At 40.1% G+C, this 20589-nt stretch overlaps 1 protein-coding gene across 3 annotated transcripts in view; it reads right to left on the bottom strand.

Annotated features, from left to right (window-relative positions):
- Window positions 1–20589, bottom strand: part of TMEM131L (transmembrane 131 like) — a 145638-nt gene that overhangs the window by 95811 nt on the left and 29238 nt on the right. The window contains exon 1 of one of the 3 annotated variants that reach the window (XM_074338418.2): window positions 3826–4129. The exons of the other annotated variants lie outside the window; for them this stretch is intronic. The gene's annotated coding sequence lies outside the window, so the exon portion shown is untranslated. Of the gene's footprint in view, window positions 1–3825; window positions 4130–20589 lie in introns of those variants that run through there. 3 annotated transcript variants of the gene reach the window in all.

Genomic DNA, 20589 nt, shown 5'->3' on the forward strand with positions numbered 1-20589 from the left:
TTCCCAACCCTCCTACCTTGGAAGAAAAGGGACTACCCTTCTGAGGTCTAATATTTGCACATAATGAAAGCCAGGACACCTATTTACTACAAACTTATGAACTTAGAAAGTTGAAATTAAAGGGCACAAAACAGGAACTCAAAACCCACAAGCTCAAGCTTCAAAGGTGAGAATGTCCCATTTCATAAAAGGCGGTTAAGGGTTCCCACTTCACTGTTCCACATTCTTTCCCCCACCTCCAGGCTGGCTCCTTCATCACAACCCGAGACAGACTCACACTTGATTTCTCACCGTCTCCAAAACTTAAATTCAACAGTTTCCCTCACATCCAAAGAGGAGGCCAAAGGTCCTATCCAGTAAATGTAGGATTTCACTCCATGCTGTTCATTCCGCTTCCAGACGCAGTGTCTCATCAGAAGCACACACACCAGAATAGTAAGAGTTATGTTGGGGTAGAGAATTATGGGATGCTTTTCTTCTTCTCTATATTGTTGAAAAATTGTAAACAAACATGCATTTCTTCTGGAATAAGACCAAGAAATAGAAAACAAAGAACAACAACAACAACAAAAAAACCCACTTGCTACCACATGGATGAACCTTGAAGACATAACACTAAGTGAAATAAGCCAGTCCCCAAAGGACAAATACTGTATGATTCCACTCAGAGTAGTCACATCCATAGTGACGAAAAGTAGAAAGGTGGCTGCCAGGGGGTGGGGGAGGAGGAGGGGAAGTGGGGAGTTATTGTTTAAAAAGCACAGGGTTGCAGTTTTGCAAGATGAAACGAGTTCTGAGGATAAATGGTGGTGATAACGGCTCAACAATGTGAACGTATTTAATGCCTCGGAACTGTACCCTTAAACACAATTAAAATGGTAAGTTTTATGTTATACATATTTGATCACAATTAAAGTAAATTAACCTTTAAAAAGAACCATCCTCGGGAATTTACTGTATCTAAACAAGGCGCTGTCTGTGTTTAACAACATACATGTGTTTCTCGAGAAAGGCACAAGGGTTCTTCTACCTAGCAGGTACAAGGGGAGACCATCCAAACTAGAAAAACAAGGGGGGACACGTGTACAGAGACAGTCCTTCCGGGAAGGCCAGGACCCAAGATTTTCCCAGGAGAAATAGCCACCCCCTTCCCTGCCAGTGATAGTAGTGTCATTACCATCACTCCAGCCACCACGACGGAGAGCAGATCCCTAGCACAGATTCGCCTGAGACTTGTTATCTCCATCCTTACAACCACCTGGAAGAGTGGGTGTCACCCCCATTGCACATGTGAAGAAAAAAAGCCGGAGTTGACTCAAGTCAATGCACCGCCAACCTGTGGGCAGTGCTGCCCCCCACTGTGGACTCGCTCCCCACTAAAGCCACACCCACAAAGAACTGGCTTCCCAGGGTATACTGCAAATCAATTCACCCTTCATTCCTTCAAAACACACACACACACACACACACACACACACACACACGCACACACACTGCACCCCTGGAGCTCTACAACTTCGGTGCACTGTTTTCAGTGCTGGATCCAAAGACCTCGACTGAAAAAGCAGAAGCTACAACCACCCCTATGAAAGGTTCCGCGGTGCCTCCTATTAACTAACTCTAAAAGAAAAAGGACTTGAAGCAATGCTCCAATGTTTTGCATTTAGGATCAAACCGCCTCAGTCATGAATCCAGGGATTTGCCTCTGTCACCTAGCCTGCTCAGTCACTGGGGAAAGGAGAGACCCCATGGGGCTGCCCTTTCCTAATCGCTCATCAGTGCTTCTCAAACTTTCCCCCTAAATTCCCCTGACGGAAGGATGAACTGCCCCGGAGATCCAGGCCTTCCCAGTTCTCTGACGGAAGGGTGAAAAATATCTAAAGGCTAGTTGTCTGTTTTTAAGATGGATACACAAACTGAGCACTCTACTCAACCTCTTGGGTTTAACATAAAAATCTTCCTTCCAAATCTTAAGTAAAATTGGTACCAAGAAACAAGGTCCATGTATATGTTCAAAGCTTCCAGAGTCCTCAAACCCAAGTTGGCTCAGATGAGGAAGTAGGTCTGGCTGTCGTGGCATACAGAGGTCCTCATGGATGGCCCCCAGATGAATTCCTGGTAAGATTTTCCCCGTAGCAAATGACTGCTGCTTGTATATTTGCTTGGCATTTAGGCACCGGGCTTTACCCTGGCGGTTCTGTTTTCAAGTGCCTCATGTGTAAACTCCCTGTGTTCAAGGGCTGTCACACTTCCCTATTCCTCTCCGACATCTATTTCTGTTTCTTACACATAACAGAAGCTTGGTATAGCAGGTTCTTCAAAAAGGCCTTGTGTGAGAGAGTAAGTGTGTGAAAGGAGCCAACAGGCCATCTTCCTAGAGACTCCTACTGAATTTCTGTCTCAAAGCCTGATAAACCTCCCAGTCCCAATGGGGACAGCAGCAGTGTATCCTTCTGCCTGTGGGGTCATTTTTCCTTTGTCCCTGCCATTGACATTGGCCAAATTATGTAGGTACTTAATTTATGTATTGGCTGTAAAGTTACATTTGGCTGGTATATCCTTCCTGTGTAAAAACAGGTATTGAAGTTTAAAATTGCTCATTCTTCATGTTCTAAATGTGTAGACCAAACATCAGACAGAAAAATATATTCAAACTCCTTCCATAGCGATAAAGTCTCTCTGTACTTTTATACCTGTTTTTCTCCTTCGATGATGTTAATGTCACCTAAAGTTTGAGTAAAACTTCATAATCTCTGTAGCAAGAAAAAAAAAAACCGCGAAGACCTGTCCATTTGGAGTTGTGAGTCTTCACTTAGTATCGTCAAGTGACCCATAACGAAACCAATTTTACCCTAGGCTAACTGATACAAATTAGAGTTAAGCTCCTATGGTACCTCATCGACCTTATAATGAAATGACATTGAATGAAATGATGTTATTCGAGGACCTGCTGTACAAAGTCTTCAACTTCAAAACGAAGTATGCTAGGTTCACTAAATAATTTTCTATCACAGCTTTTGTCACTTCAGCAGCTGTCACTGAAAGCTTGGCCCCAAGCCAGCAACTCAAAACGACAATATTTACCCATGACATCAGAACTGCTGTCGAAATCCCAGAGGACTTTCCCTACCCAATCTCTAAGCCAAGGACAAAAGGTACCCACACAGCTTCCACATCTCTCCAGCACACGTGCAGCAGGCCCATAACTATTATGGTTCTCATTTTTCCTAAGGCTGTTTGATCACATCACCGATTTAGCAAGTCCTTGACACATACGATCCCCCCCCTCCAGAGCAGGGAGAAAAGTATTCTACATAAAGACTATCAACTGATCACAGGAAATGTAAGAAAGGTATTCAGGAGTTTAATACACAGCAAGTAAACCACAGGTGAAAATCGCTTAGTGGCCATACAGCCACCACAACAAGGCCTGCCAGGTGGCTGCCCTGATATGGAGCAAACTGAAAAGGGCGGGGGGGGGGGGGGGGGGCCGGTTTGCTGAATCAGTAAATTGCTAAGTGTGTCCCCTCCAGTCACAGATTCCAGGCTCTGACATATCGTAGGGCTACTGAAAATAGTGTCTGACCACCAAGTAAACACACACCAGCATATAAGAGGGTGCCAAAAAAACATATACACATTTTAAAAAAGGAAAGAACTGTATTAAAATTGTAATAGTCAATATATACCGGTAACAACAAATGAATACAAGTCATGTGTATATATTTTTTTGGCACCCCCAGTACATACCAAAGCCGGTCCCCTTATTTTTTTTGAAATTGTCATACATAATTTTAATCAATGGGAAATTTCTCAAGAACTTACCCAATGGTCTCTTTCCTCAGGGCAGGCTAGTGTCACTACTCTATGCTTCCACCCTGCAACAGGGCACACATTGCATTTGTCACACACGTTTTCTCTCCAGGACGATCTAAAGCTGAGACAGAAACTAATTTCTTCACTGTTTTCGAGCTTTTCTATTCCACTACCAGTTTCTCAGCTAATGATGTGTGCTTCTTACTCTCCCAGACCTTGCTCGACACTGTGCTCAGCCTCTTCTGATCTCTTTTCTCTTTCTTTGCATTGGCTTTCGGAGGTCCCACCTCACCCCTGGCTGCCACAGCTTTCTGTAACACCAAAAGCACATCTCACGGTGCCATTCCAACAGTGCTCAGGAAATGAGACATCTTTATGCGAAAGTGTTCAATCCCACAAGCACGGGGCACAGCATGTTCTAGGGACCCTGTGAGAACCGAACACCTGCTCACTGACCTCGGCTCTAAGCACGAACCTGGCTGCAGTCAAGTTAAAGCCCTGCGTGCTCACCCCGATGCTCCAGGTCTCAGCACTCACTGAAAGCAAGTCAGGAACGTTCTGTCCGACAAAAAGTGTATTGTTTTCTTTTCACCTTGTTATTAAACACACACTCATAGTAGCCTCCTAAACTTTTAAGAGATACGGAACATTAGTAAACAAATCCCCTTGACACCCCATCATCAAGTTGGGCAAATTTTCAAGACATAAAAAACAGGGTTCCAAAATACTCCCAGTCAGTGTAAAGGCTTTAAAAGACATGAGTCACGGAGGGAGTTAAGACAGAGGCTCTCTGGGCACTGAGTAACTTATCACAGGAAATCAGGAAGGTACCAAAATAGATTTTCGACTTCTGGTTAACAAGGTTCGGGAACACATGATGACATAAGCACACATACTGCACACAAAATTAATCTTAACTGTTAAAAGCCTTCAAAGAGTATTTCTTTGACTGCTACCACAGTTTTCATGAGCCTACTAGGAACCAAGCCTCAGTGGAACAAAAGTCTCTTCGCCTAAAAGCTAAAAAAGATAATGAGCATTCAACTTAGTGGGTTCCATGCCATTCAACTTTGTATTGAACACCTACCATGTCCCAAACGGGCAGATCCAGCTTTCGTGAGACTTGACACTTATTGTGCAGGGTAGGGGGTTGTTCAAGGGGGAAAAAAATGCCCAATGTACTTTACTGTTGAAAATGTAATTGAAAACGTAATCATGTGGACACATTCCTAAGATCCCTTCCAGGGCCTTGAAAAGGACCTGTGCCAGAGAGAATGACAGAAAATGTGTTTGAGTCTGTGCAGGTAGGGGATGGAGTAGGAAACACTTCCCAGATCCAGGGGTGTCCAAGCAAAGATCTGGAGGAAGGAGAGGAGGGAATCTCCAGGCTCAGGAAACTAGTCCAATGACAGAAAACAAAGGAAGACTTCTACCAACTTCATTAATAAATGAATGCACATGAAAACAAGTAACCTTTTTTAGATTAAAATTCAAAAAATTAACAAAAATACTAATACTCAGTGCTAGGAAGTTTGCAGGGAAACTGACAATCCTAAAAACACTGTCATCAGACTATAAACCAGAGCCACCTTTCTAGAGGGCAATCTGGGAATATTTTTCAAAGCTTTAAAACATGCCCAGCAATTTTGACCCAGCAATTCCAGTTCTAGTAATGTATTCTACTGAAATGATTGCACAAGGGTTTAAGATATAGATGCAGTGTGTGGATTTTTTTTCTTTCCCTTTTAAATAAATCCCATATACAAAAGATTTAGATTTTAATTATGGAACATTCATATAATGTACTACAAAGCAATCATTAGAAGTAATGTAATTAGACACAGACACGGAGGGATGCTCAAAGTATATTATTCGGTGGGTGCAAAATTTGCGTTTTAAAAGGTTAAATTGCAAAAACTGCAATTACTTTTGCACCAACCTAGTAAGTTTCAAAACCAAGTTACACTAACTCAAAAAGACATGTGCACTCCCACGTTCTAGCAGCATTGTTTGTAATAACTAAGACAAGGAAACAACCTAAGTGTCCATCAGTGGACAAATGGATAAAGAGGATGTGATATACATTACACACACACACACACACACACACACACACACCCCACAATGGATTATTCAGCCATTAAAAATGGGCAGAAGATTGAATAGACATTTCTCCAAAGAATATATACAAACGGCCAATGAACACATGAAAAGATGCTCAATATGACTAGTCATTAAAGCAACGCAAATTCCAACAACAATGAGGTCCCGCTTCATACCCTCTAGCATGGCTATACTCAAAAAGTCGGCTAATAAATAAATGATGGTGAGGATGTGGAGAAACCAGAACCCTCATAAAACGGTGCAGACACTTTGGAAAACAGTCTGGTACTTCCTCAAAATGTAACACATAGTTACCATAGGAACCAGCAATTCCACTCTTAGATAGATCTACCCAACAGAATTGAAAACATGTCCACACAAAAACCTGTACACCAATGTTCATAGCACCGTTACCGATAACAGCCCCAAATAGAAAACATCCTAAATGCATAGCAATTGATGAATGGATAGACAAAACGTGGTATAGCCACAGCAAGCATGCTATTTGGTAATACAAAGGAATGCAGTACTGATATATGCTACCCTCTGGATAGACCCTGAAAACATTGTGCCCAATGAAAGAAGGCAGCCACAAAAGACTGCATATTGTGTGATTCCATTTATAGGGAATATTCAGAATAGGCAAATCTATAGAGACAGAAAGTAGGTTAGTGGTTGCCAGGGACTGAAGTGGAGGGCTGGGAAGTAACTACTAATGGGTGTGAGGTTTCTTTCTGGGGTGATAAAATGTTCAAAAAATTAGTGGTGATAGTTGTACAACTGCTAATATACTAATCATCCATCTTAACAGGGTGCATTTATGTGGGACGATGTGAATTATATCTCAATAAAATGGCTATTTAAAAAAAAGGCAGGTTTTCTCCAAAGAGGACAATAGATATATAAAAAGACGCTCAATTTCACTCATCATCAGAGAAATACAAATTAAAACCACAATGAGTTATCAACTCACACCTATCAGAATGGCCATCATCAATAAATCAACAACCAACAAATTTTCACACAGATGTGGAGAAAAGGGAACTCTTACGCACTGTTGGTGGGATTGCAAATTGGTGCAGTCACTATGGAAAACAGTTTGGGGGTTCCTAAAAAAATTAAAATACAACTACTTGATGACTCAGCAATTCTACTCCTGGGTATTTATCCAAAGAAATCCAAAACACTAATCTGAAAAGACACATGCACCCATATGTTCATTGCAGCATTATTTACAATAGCCAAGAAACGGAAGCAACCTAAGTGCCCATCAACAGACAACTGATAAAGAAATGGTGGCACATGTACACACTGGAATATTACTTAGTCATAAAAGAATGGAATCTTATTATTTGCGACAACATGGATGGACCTGGAAGGTATTATGCTAAGTGAATTAAGTCAGACAGAGAAAGACAAATACCAAATGATCTCACTTATATGCAGAATCTAAAGAACAAAATAAATGAAGAAACAAAACAGAAACAGACTCATAGGTGCAGGCAACATGATGGCTGTCAGATGGAAAGGGGGTTGGGGGACAGAGGGTGCTGGGTGAAAAAGGTGAAGCGATTAAGAAGTACAAATTGGTAGTTATGAAATAGTCATGTGAATATAAAGCATAAGGAATATAGTCAATAATATGGTAATGACTATGTATAGTGCCAGGTGGGTACTAGACTAGTCAGGGGGATCACTCTACTATGCTGTACGCCTGAAACTAATTATTAAAAATATCAAATATCAACTATAATTAAAAAAATTTTAAAGGGGGGAGCTCAAACTTCCAAGTATTAAACAAATAAGTCATGGGATGTAATGTACAACATGGGGAATACAGTCAATGATATTGTGATAGCGTGGTGCAGTGTCAGATGGTTGCTGGACTTAACATGGTGATCACTTCTTTAGGTATAATTGTTGAATAACTATGGTGTACATTATAAATTAGCTATATTTTAATAAAAAATCTTTTTTAAAATACAATAAAAATTGAAAATACAGCAGTTATTTCTGTACCTTATGGTGGTTTTAATTTTCGTCTTTACATTTTATAGTAGTTTCTAAGAAAAAAAATGTGAACAACAGGTATTACACTTACCACCTGGGCAAGCATGAGTGAGTGCTAACTTTGGTTTCGTATTATAAAATGTGGCTAGTAATGATAGCCATCTTAACGATATGTAGCTCATAGTTTTATTCAAAGGAGTAAATGATATGTCATTTGTCGAGGGCTTTTAAAAGTAGTATTAAGCAAGCACTCAAAACTGAGCTATTATGATTATAACCTTTAAAATAAACAAAACTACTGCCACCGTGAAAACGGAAACATGACTTCGCTACACATTCTTTGTTTTTCATCATGTAAGAAGCAATCCTCATCTCAGCTGAGACAAATGTCAAGTGCAAAGCAATTGAGATGCAAGAGTAACATGGCATATAATAAATCACAGCCTCCGGTCCCGTTATGGAGTATTTCCTATTGTGTAGCCCCCCCCACACACACACTACATGCTTTATATGCACTCTGCCACTACACCTTCTCCACAGCACTCTGGGAGAGGTACCATTAGTCTCGTTTTATAAAGGAGGAAATCAAAGCTTTGCACAGACTTATTTGGCCAAGGGTGCCCAGGGCAAGGGGCTGAGCCAGGACTCAAACCCAGGTTCATGCTTCCAAAGCCTGTTCTATGCCATATCCTAGGGAAAACTGGGACCTGAAAAAAAGCTGCTCCAAAGAATCCACTTCAAATCCACAATAGTGAGAAAGAAAAAACAAACAGTGATTTATTCAGTACTTTACATTTTAAAAAACAAAACTAAGTTATGAAAATAAATGATTTATATTTAATAGTTTGTTATAATCCCAACCATGCCCCAGTTTCATTAGGAACAAAGAATGAGTCAAGAACTGATAGTTTTTTTTAAGCATAATTTTTCATAAATACTAGCACGATTTGACATAGGAGGTCACAGAAAGATAATTTTTGCTAAAATATTTGAGGGCCCCATTCATTTTCACAAGGGCATCTCTTAATATGTTGACATTTAAACCATCCTCTTTTGAGCATCAAATACATCGTCTTTGTCAATGTTTCTCTTCTTCAATTGCCAACACAACGACACTGATTACAGACCAGATGAGAAATGGCTGGAATAGAAGTTAGTATTAAGCAGGAAATATTAAGGCATGTTTGAATGGAGACCAATTCTACAAGTGTTACATTTATTATACATATGTCTATATGTTCTGACAGCTTCTGTATTCCTATGAAACCTGAGTACTGGAACTCGGAGAATAAACAAGAAAACAAGAATACTTAGAATACCTACACTGTTTCCCCAATACCTAATCTGCTCATGAAAGGTAAAAAGCAAACTGAATGTCTTCTGCCCTATTGCAATCTTCAGTTGACTCATCTGACAAGTATCTTTTGGTGGTATCTTTTCAAAATTGTCCACTCGAAAGTGACAGAGAAGCGTTCCTATACTACCCAACAGAGACCTAGGACCAACAGAAATAAGCTTTTCGTAGTCAAGTCTCACAATTTTCTCTAGCAAGTACACAGATGTGCTCTGGGAAAAGCAACAAGAAAGGCACCAACACCCATCCCCACCCCTTAGGCTAACAAGACTGTCTGTAAAGTACCTGAAAATCCAAACAGTTAGCTAGCAATAGTCTCAACTGGACCACACAATATCTGGACTCTTTCTCAGGGATCTTTCTACTTCTCGATGCATTCCCAGTCTCTCTAAGCAACTTGATCACTAAAACCAGCATATGAAACATGAAAATCCCCCAAAGATGAAGGCAAACCTGAACGTGACAGACTGGTGAGTTAAAACCCCATGGACATCTATTGATAATGCAAGCATCCTGCACAACTGAAACAACATCATAAAGAAGAGGAGGTTCCTGAGCAAGAGGAAAGCAGAAGACAAGATGTCAGAAATGGCACTGACAGAGGCTCAGAGCAGAATGGGCTGTTCAGTGAAGTGATCTTAGAAAGAAAGAGTGTGTATGTTTGGATGCCATGGTCAAGCCCGGTAGCTATCCTTTTTTGTTAAAATATGGCTGAGAGGCTTAAAAATATCCAATCCTCTCGTCTTTCCAGGTATTTTAACTAATGAAAGAAAGAAATAACCGACCCTGTTTTCCTCATCATCCTTGCCCCCATAATAGGCCTTACCCAGGGTTCTTCATATTTTTGTTTCCATAATCCCAAAAAGGATTTGGAAAAACTATGTACTCCATACATTTTTAAGTTAACATTCAAAATTTCACATTGTGATTTTAAATATTTACAAAAAATATAATTCTGGCATACTGTAACATTAAGTTTTAAAATAAAACTATTACATCACTTTTAAATGTATCTATTCTGGTCTAAATTCCATCACCATTTCCCATATACCAACATCCATTTAAAAAAATTAATGAATAAACTCTTTAAGAGTTGGAAATTGTACGTCATTTCCCTTTCTCCTTGACCTCATCTTTCCACTCCACTTCCCCAAAGTATTCCATCCTAATATGTTTTAATGCTTAAAGGCCTATCATACCTCTCAGCAACAAAAGGCTGTAAACAATTTGAGATTTATGTATTTAACCATAAAAATCAGTGTTAAAATTTCCTTCTAAATTGAGTGAAACACAATTATTGCTCTAAGGACAAAACTGAGCAAAAGAAACATTACAGATTTCATATAAGCAAAATTTTATTGGTAATGTGTATCTTAATGACATGCATGGGATTTTCCCTCCCCTGAGTTCATTCTTTGTAGAAGATTATTACTTATTACTGAGACAGGACAAGATTCCACATGAAATCTATTATGCTTAGTTCTCATTGATGTGAACACTAAGAAAATGTGTTCACATAAACAGGTAGATGGAAATAGAGAAAGATTTTTCTAGCAAAGAATAATAATATGCATTCAAAGGTGTAATTTGTATAATCTATCAGCTGACCACTCAATTAAGTTTTCTTTCAATTTTATTGAAAGCTAAGAATGGGAAATTTATTTGCAAAAGGATCCTTTAGGCAGTGATTTGAGTCATTCACTTTCTCAGCAGCCACACCAACATTTTAATTATCCCTCTGCTTGGCACCTTGATGATTAGAGGCAGGTGAAAGGTGTGCCTTCCCTTTAAAGAATGGTAATTCTGAAAGGGGAGGTGTGAAAGGAGAACCAGCAGGCCACCTGGGTCACAGGCATTTTCTCAGGCAGGTCAATTTTAGGACTAATTACACTGAAGATCTAAGAATCTGAAATTGATTCCCTTTAAATTATAGGTGTCTGCATATCCCTTGAAAAGGCTTCAAAATACCTCCAGGTGTGTATCCTCTTGGATCTGAAGGCCACCACACCACTGCTCTAAGACTCAGGCATGGATAGACCTCAAGTTCAAAGGCAGACGAGAACGAAAGGGAAGTACAGGGTCAAGATTAAGAAAAAATTATCCAAAGTCTGATTCTAATTTGGGCTGTTTTATACACACATTCTTTGACAAATGAAAGTCAGATATCAAAATTGTAACATAAAAATGAGTGTTATCATTCCCTTCCACATTAGCTAGGTTTTCATTTTAAAATGAAAACTTTAGCCTTTCACAAAATGATCAGTCATCCCTTTCCTAACAGATCATGTTTCAGTTACCAAGATCCAAATAAGGGCGCCATGAAAGCAGCTGCTGGCCTGTTACAAAAGCAAGCTCCATGCAGCAAGTTCAACTCTGGCTGCCCATACTCTTATTCATTACTGTAGTGTGGGGCCAGGGGCATCAGTGTTTTCTTTTTAAAAACTCTCCAGGTGATTCTAAAGTGTGGCCAGGGTTGAGAACCACTGAACTAATTCACACCTAAACATTAAAATTCATTTTTAATTGTGGAGGGATGACACATATTTTGAATTTGAAAATTAACCCAAGGTTAAACTATTTTAATTTTTAAGATGTTATTAATTATCATTTAAAAAGCATGATGGGGGTAGAACTCTATGCAGATAAAAATGTGCCAGCTTTTTAACGTCTTTAATAAAAGAGGCTGTTTAAAGCAAACCCTAAATCACATCCCTCAATTCAAGGAAACCTATGAGATATACATCGTTAATCAATTTCTATTTGGAATCTATTTAATGGATGACATTATCTGCAATAGTGTGAGAAGAAAGCATTAAATGAGAAAACAGTTAAGGAATTTAGCACATTGCTTGGTACACAGCAGAAACTCAGTAACTGTGCTTTACAAGTTCTGAACTTAGGATTCAGATGGAACATCTACCTAAGTTTGTAACTTTACAACGCCAGTCTTCAGAGCCTTCCTTCGTTTGACATATGATGACTTCTCAGATTAGGAATAAATAACATGTTCAAACACAGGTATAATACACATACCAAAATTTAGTATTTGAACACATTTCTAATCATCCTGGCTCAATCCTTAGGGCTCTTTTAAAATCATGAGAATACTATAGGCACATAGTAAACACAACATACAGTGGGGTAGAAATTGAAAAGTATGCCTCGACCTCCCTATTATTCACATATGCCCAAACATCCTTATGTCACACCCAAACCATAACCCAGACGTAATGCTGAACACGGTTTGATTTTTTTATCCCCCATCATTTCCTTATTCTAACCATCATTAAGTGGGATTCATTCCTTCTTTCATATATTCATTCTATTGAGTCCTTATATACATTCTTACAGTCTATTAAGTCCACCTCAGTTCGGGTTTCACCAGTTCCCACGTGGACTGTGTTCCGTGGTCTCTTAACTGATCTCCCTGCCTCCAAGCTATTTCCTCCACATATCTAGTCTAGGCATGTGTCATGTTCTCAGTTGCCAATCACAGAATCCACTCCACATGTTTTAAAGGCATTTATTGCAGCAGGATACGAGGTTATACTCCGTTCCCAAGAGCTAGGCTGAATCACATTGTAGAACTGGTCTGGTAAGGAAGCAGCTACCATCACCAGAATCACCCCAGCTTTACTATGACGAGGAAGCCGCCTCTAAGGCCACCAACACCATCAAAATGCATACTACAAGCCTTGCCGGTTTTTTCACATTTCACTTCTTAAATCAAGTCTTGTTAAGGGATCTCACTCAAACAGACAGAACTTGCAGTCATACGTCTGCACCCTAACAAGCAAGAAGGCTAGGTAATAGTTTGATGGGTTCTTATGTTTTGGGTTTCTGTTGTATATTCTCTGGTGGAAGTCAGGATTCACAATACAGAGAACTATCTAAATGTGGACAGGATGTTGAAAAGATTCTGGGAAATCACTAAATAACAGAGGTCTACAGCCGTGAGAAGAAATTCATCTTTCTAAATTATCACTTGGACCATCGTCTTCTACTAAAGAAAAAGCAAGAATGGTGCACATGGAGATGTGTGCTACGCAGACAACTGTGGGTAGATAGCCTCCAGCAGTCAGCTCCTCCGGGGTTTGCCTCAGCTATGGATAGTCAAAAACATGCCCTTTGGCTCTCAACCCCAAGGTTGCCAGTTCAATTCCTCGAGTCCCACAAGGGATGGTGGGCAGCGCCCCCTGAGACTAAGATTGAACACGACACCTTGAGCTGAGCTGCAGCTGAGCTCCCAAATGGCTCAGATGGTTGGAACGCATCCTCTCAACCACAAAGGTTGCCAGTGTGAGTTCTCAATTCCCGCAAGGAATGGTGGGCAGCGCACCCTGCAACTAGCAACGGCAACTGAACCTGGAGCTGAGCTGAGCCCTCCACAACTAAGACTGAAAGGACAACAACTGGAATGGAGAAAAGTCCTGGAAGTACACACTGTTCCCCAATAGAAGTCCTGTTCCCCTTCCCCAATAAAAGAAAAAAAAAAAAAAAAAAAAAAAGAAAAATGCCCTTTGAGAGGCAGTCCACATCCAGTTGACTGATGAAGCCCAATCATTTCAGCCCAAGACTGGACAGCTCTACTGGGCCATAAATGCTCCAAAGCTCCCTGTGGTGTTGGCCAAAGCTTTGCAGGCCTATGTTGCAGCCTGACTTCTCCCTCTGCTCAGTCCTGCTTCTGCTCTCTCCCTTGCACAGGCGTTAATTCTTCATAAACATCCCACATACACCAAACTCTGTCTCAGCATCCGCTTCTAAGAACCCACACTACGACAGAAAACCACCTCAAGGAGCTTCCAGTTATGGTTAAGGGGAAGGCTTTTATCCTCCCATCTTTATCCCTTACTCCATTTTAGTCTTGGATCTGCAAACAAAATATGAAGTGCTCAGGCTCAGTCACCTTGCAGAAGTTTCCAGCGTAGTTTCTTGGTTAAATGAAGTTCATCCTCTAACAGATTCCTCAACAAGGGCTGAAAGGTACAAAATTCTGAGTTTGCGTATATTTAAAACTGTTTTTCTGGCTTTGATACCTGAAGGACAGCTTGGCTGGGTATAAATCCAGCGTTGTCACTTTCTATAAAATGCTGTTTTCTCTGTGGCCTTGCTTTGTATATCATTTAAGAAATGTGATTATGGTCAAATTCTTTTTGCCTCTGTGCATTAGCCAATCTTTTAGCATGGAGCCCTCGAGAATTTTTTCTTTACTTTGGAGGCTAATACTTTTTCTAGAATATATCTCCATGTTCATCATTTTGGGTTAATTTCCCCAGATAATGGGAAGGCTGTTCCAATTTATAGATGTAGGTCTTCTTTCAGTTCCAGAAAGTTTCCCTGGCTTCGAAATAGTAGTATCACTGCATAATTTTATTTTTCTTCTTCATAGTCCTCTTACACATAAGCTGTGGTTTCTTTGCTATCATCTACTTCACACATTTTTTCTCTGATTCTTTTTGCTTCACGGAAAAGTTTTTACTCCTCAGACAAAAATTCAAGGTATCAAAATCTGGTATGACTTATCTGCAAAACTAATGTTTGACACCCCCAAACGAGCCCTCTGCTATAGCCAGGCAGTCCCCTCACAGAACCCGGGCATGCCCTACCCACTTCAATCTGAAGTCTTCTGTTCCTCTCAAGTCCTCTCCTGCTTATTATACGAGTCCCTTTCTCACCATTCTAACCCAAAATTAGTTCCCTTTTTGTGAATTCTTATAAGTTTATTGCCTAACTCATTTTTGTGGTATAAGACATTTTAACTATGCAATTTACAGTGCTATCTTATACCATTACTGTGTCATGGGTTTATAACCCATTTCCCAAACAGAAGGAGAACCTGAATACTAAGAAGCATGAGTTAACATTTTTCTTTTCCTCTTCAGTACCTAATATGCTTTCAAATTCGAATTCAAATGATATACAAACATGTGTACACTCACATTATAATTAAAGAATGGATTCACAGTTTTGGAGTTCATTACAGACTTGTGTTACACTGCAAATACTATTTATGGATATAAAATACAAGTTGTCTTTATCCACCCCCCAAGGCCCTCTGACACTTGCTCTATCTCCCCCCCCCCCCCCCCCCCAGTTTGCACCTAGCCAACCCTATCCTCTCCTCCCACCTGCTCCCCTGGAACTCTAACCTGTGATACTGCTCAGCAAGGCTGGTCACTCTGGAAAAGGCAAGCTGAGATTCAAGCGAACACATCCATCCCTGACATCAACATGCTGTCAGCAGTAAATGTGATGAAGAGGCAAAAAGTCAAGGATTCTGTTTTTCATATACCCTAAATTCCATTAGTTTATACAACAAGCCTTTGTAGAAGCAAATCCGATAACCTACTTAAAAGAATCATAACATTTTACTAGGTTTATGGCATAAATGGGGGGTAAAAAAAATCATCATTTATAAGAAAATGTATATTACAACTCAGACTATGCAATCAACAAAATAATTATCATTCTAATTAGCCAATATTGCTCTTGCTTTGGATAAAACAAAAAGAACTAATGCATTTAGCTTTCATTATACATTTAAAAACAAAGGACATAATATATATATATATATATATATATATATATATATATATATATATATATGTAAAGCCTTTCAATATAATTGAAAACAATATATTGAAAAGCCGTGAGTTTTCCACTTTTTGTTTCCTTATTAAAGATTTGCTTCTAGTGCTCGCTGTGACTCTACCATAACATAACCTTACATTTCATGACTCTTGATCATTTTCAAAGCACTTTCATAACCAGTATCTTATTACATTTTGCAATGAGGCTGGCAAGGCAGATATTAGGCTTATTTTGGTTGTGGTGAAATAAACTCAATTGTCCCAAATCGTATCACTGTTGGACCCAGATTCTCTGACTCCTTGCCCTGGCTCTGGCCACGAAACTAAATTAGGGCATTAATTTAACGTATGTCCAATGTTTTTTCTTAACTATTAATATTTTAGTTTATCCAATAGTATATCCCAATAGATTTTTCAGAGCTATATCCTAGCAGTCACTTTAAATAGAATATAAATAATGTCTGAATTTGAAAATGACAGTAAATCAGACAGAATCAATTCATTTAGCTATATTTTAAACAGCTGTCCATTTGTACCACTTTATTCCATTCTACCCTATCTAATATGGTTAATACTATCCTAGTTTATGTTTAAAAGCTATGTTATGCTCCAAGGGGCAAGAAGGAATAATAACCAAATCCCTGAAATGTGAAAATTCCCTTGCATTCTAAAAATGAATAAGGAAAAAAGTGAATTAAACAAGAAAGTTATAGCAATGGAACACATCACATGAACATTTGCTAAGTGTTAAGATTCTTGAGAAATTTCCTAAGTGAGAACACACTCTCTGAGTGTGAGAAACTGAAATTATGTCTTTGTTTGTTTTAATGCACAATTTGTAGAGTTTAAGATTACCCCTCAGCCATCTCTGAGTTTTTCCAACTAAAAATAAATCTCAAGTATTTGGGTCAATAGAAATAAACATGGTCAGGAAGACCAGGGGGAAAAAAGGTCATCCAGCAAGATGAGACTTTGCAGTAGCTGGCTTTCTAGAAATTTCCTATCTAGGAACGGGGTCATGGACCCCACAGTTATTCTCTTACCAGAAGGGAATAGTGTGAAAAACAAAAGATGTAGATTTCCTAGGAGTGACAATAGAGGTATAGCACTCGCAGGGGAGAAAGATCAAATAACAAGAAGTTATGAACAACAAATGCTGTACGCATTCTCTAATAGAGCAATCTGCACAAATTGTCTCCACACCACAAGAATAAAGGTATGACTAATACCAGCCTCACATGACAGTCTCAGTAATAACCAGTTTTCCCCTTATCGGCAGATCTTTTCAAAAGTAATGTTAAGCTGAGCTGTTTCAGCACAGTCCATTTAAAAACATTTCAGCCATATTAAAAGCTTCTGTGGTTTAAATGCCTGGTTTAACACATAATAATTCATATGTCAACCAAAGTATACTATGTCAATGGACCTTTGTGTTAACTCCCAAAGAGCTGAAACAAATCTTACATTCCAGAAGTTTAGGATCTAATGTATTGATGAGTAAAGGCTTATTGTGACAAAGAGAATGCTAGCTGTCGACCCCAATAACTGCTTTTCCCTTCCTCCTTAAAAGAAATTCTGAACTAGGCACATGGCTGCAGATTAGATTTCTTTTCCTAGCCTACCATGTTTGGAACTGAGATGCAATCATATGTCTAAGTTCTAGACACGAAATGTATGTTAAAATTTGGGGGCTATTTCCAGGAAGTGACCTTCAAGGGAAGTGGGCAGGCAGGGGGCAAAAGCTACTGCAGCTCCTTCATTCTCCCCTGAGGGACTATGAACACAGTCCTGCAGGTAAGCAGTCACGTTAGACTAGTAAACAGAAGGAGCCACAACCTTGATGGTCATGGGACTGTCACATCAGCTCTGCCCTGCCCACTGCTCTCAGATAAGCAGTAAACTTCTCTCGTTTACTCCACTCACATCTTGTTTATGCCACTGGGCTGACTGTCTCATGGAGCTGATCCTAACCCTGGCACACTTCTCCATCCCAGCAGCAATGGTGAGAGTAGCAATAACACTTGCACACACCTTGACAGTTCTTACCACAGGCCAGCAAACACATTAGGTGCTTTACATACATTATTTAATATTTGCCGCACTGTGTGAGGTGGGCATTCTAAGTCCCATCCTCAGTTAGGCATCCAGTGATACAGTGTGGTCAACTGGAAATCCCAGAACTGCGTTGTATTCATTCACGGCCTATTCCACACCAAACCCTGCCCACCTTTCCCCCCCCCAAAAAAAAAACCTTTGAGAATCTTCTCTTTATCTTTGTCGTGCTGAAATTTCATAGTATGCTTGGTGGGCCCTCTTAATCTTTCCTGTTGTAGGCTTTTGTCTGTCTCCTGCATCAATAACCATCTCATCCATTTTCTCTCTTTTTTTAAAGTTTATTAGGGTGACAATTGTTAGTCAAGTTACAGAGGTTTCAAGTGTACAATTCTGTAATACATCATCTATATATCACATTGTGTACTCAGCACCCAGTCAGTTCTCCTTCTGTCACCACATATTTGATCCCCTTTACCCTCATTTACCACCCCCTTACCCCCTTCATCCATTTTCAATCTTTCAGAATTTTTTTGAAATTTCTTATCAACTAATTTCTTATCAACTTTCCGAAACATCTGTTCATGATGGGCTTTTTCTACCTTTAAAATTTTTGTCCTGTCATATTAAATGGGGTCTTGGGAGAGGGAAGGGACTAAGTCTTGTGGTCATTTTGGGATCAATTTTCACAATTAGGAAAAAAAGTGCATGTGCATGCATGCATGCATGCATTTCTGTGGTCTCAACAAGCTAAGGTAGGTCAAATCAACAAGATGAAACACCAAATGTAAATGCTGTGTTTCCCCAAAAATAAGACCTACCCAGACCATCAGCTCTAATGTGTTATTAGGAGCAAAAAGTAACATAAGGTCGGCCCGGTGGCTCAGGGGGTTAGAGCTCCGTGCTCCTGACTCCGAAGGCTGCCGGTTCGATTCCCACATGGGCCAGTGGGCTCTCAACCACAAGGTTGCCAGTTCAATTCCTCAAGTCCCGCAAGGGATGGTGGGCAACGCCCCCTGCAACTAAAATTGAACACGGCACCTTGAGCTGAGCTGCCTCCCGAATGGCTCAGTTGGTTGGAGTGCATCCTCTCAACCACAAATTTGCCAGTTCAATTCCTCGACTCCCGCAAGGGATGGTGGGCAGCGCCCCCTGCAACTAAAATTGAACACGGCACCTTGAGGTGAGCCTCCGCTGAGCTCCCGGATGGCTCAGTTGGTTGGAGGGTGTCCTCTCTACCACAAGGTTGCCGGTTTGACTCCCGCAAGGGATGGTGGGCTGTGCCCCCTGCAACTAGCAACGGCAACTGGACCTGGAGCTGAGCTGCGCCCTCCACAACTAAGACTGAAAGGACAACAACTTGAAGCTGAACGGCACCCTTCACAATTAAGATTGAAAGGACAACTTGACCTGGAAAAAAGAAGTCCTGGAAGTACACACTGTTCCCCAATAAAGTCCTGTTCACCTTCCCCAGTAAAAAAAATCTTAAAAAAAAAAAAAAAAAAAATTTACATAAGACCTGATGTTAATTTACTATACTATAAGACCAGGTCTTATATTAATTTTTGCTCCAAAAGACGCATTAGAGTTGATGGTCCGAGTAGGTCTTATTTTCGGGGAAACAGGGTACTTACACTTAAGGTTTTTGTTTTTTTAAGGCAATTAACTAAGTGTATATTGAGAAAAAAGGAACTTAATCAGTCCTGGTAAAAATAGAAAAAGAAAACAAAAAGAGAAAAAGAGAGGCTTAAGGACTTTTTTTTTTTTCTGTTTTTGTTTGGCCATAAAATCAACATGGTCCAAGCAGGAAGTGAATGATAGAGTGCTAATGAAATCTTAGGTTTCGTTAAAATAAGTAGAGTCCAGGAAAAAAAGAAATGAATTCACCACATATGGCACCATTCAGATCTCAACTGAATCACTCCATCCATTTGTGGCCGAACTTAAGCTTCAAAAACAGTTCTGATCAAATTAACATTAGAACTTGGGGGGGCGGGGGTTCGGGGAGGACTAGTTTAACATGGAGAAGTCAAAAAAAAAAACACAATCAGGAATATTCAAGCCAAAGATGAGTTTGATAACTTTCTCCAAATCTATGAAGATCTGTCTGTCCCAGGGCAGACAGAGGGGACGTGTTCGGCAGACTGGGATCAGCCGGTGGGAGGCTAAGATGGTGAAAGCGAAATCACAACCAGAGAACATCTTAATAAGAGAGGCTCAAAATGGGAAGTCCGTTTCAGAGACGGTGAACTCCCATCACCCGGTGTTTAAGCTGAAGCTGAGTAATGAACCATGTGTAAAAGCCACCACCATAAAGGGGTTTAGTTCTTCAACGACATAGTCAATTCCCATCCAAACTGACAGACGAGTGAGGATGTACCATAGCCTTGGCCGTGGCCATGCTGCCGGATGCTGCGGGTCAGTAGCCATGGCAACTTCCAAACCTCCCAAGGATGTGGCTGAGCTCTTAGTGCCTGAGCTCTGAGCATCACTAACTTGGGGAAAGGGACGGCCCCGGATCAGTGCTCGTAAGATATAAGCTGCAGTCTTGGAGCCATAAAACAGTGAGTTCAGCTCTGATCCACCCATAAACAGTAACAGAAGAAAGAAAAACAAATGAGTTGTGCCTAGAATAAGCCAGATAAAGGTTTCGGAAAATGAGAG

Source organism: Rhinolophus sinicus, chromosome 15 (genome assembly GCF_057876585.1).
Source record: "Rhinolophus sinicus isolate RSI-liver-muscle chromosome 15, RSI-T2T, whole genome shotgun sequence".
NCBI classification, from domain to species: domain Eukaryota; kingdom Metazoa; phylum Chordata; class Mammalia; order Chiroptera; family Rhinolophidae; genus Rhinolophus; species Rhinolophus sinicus.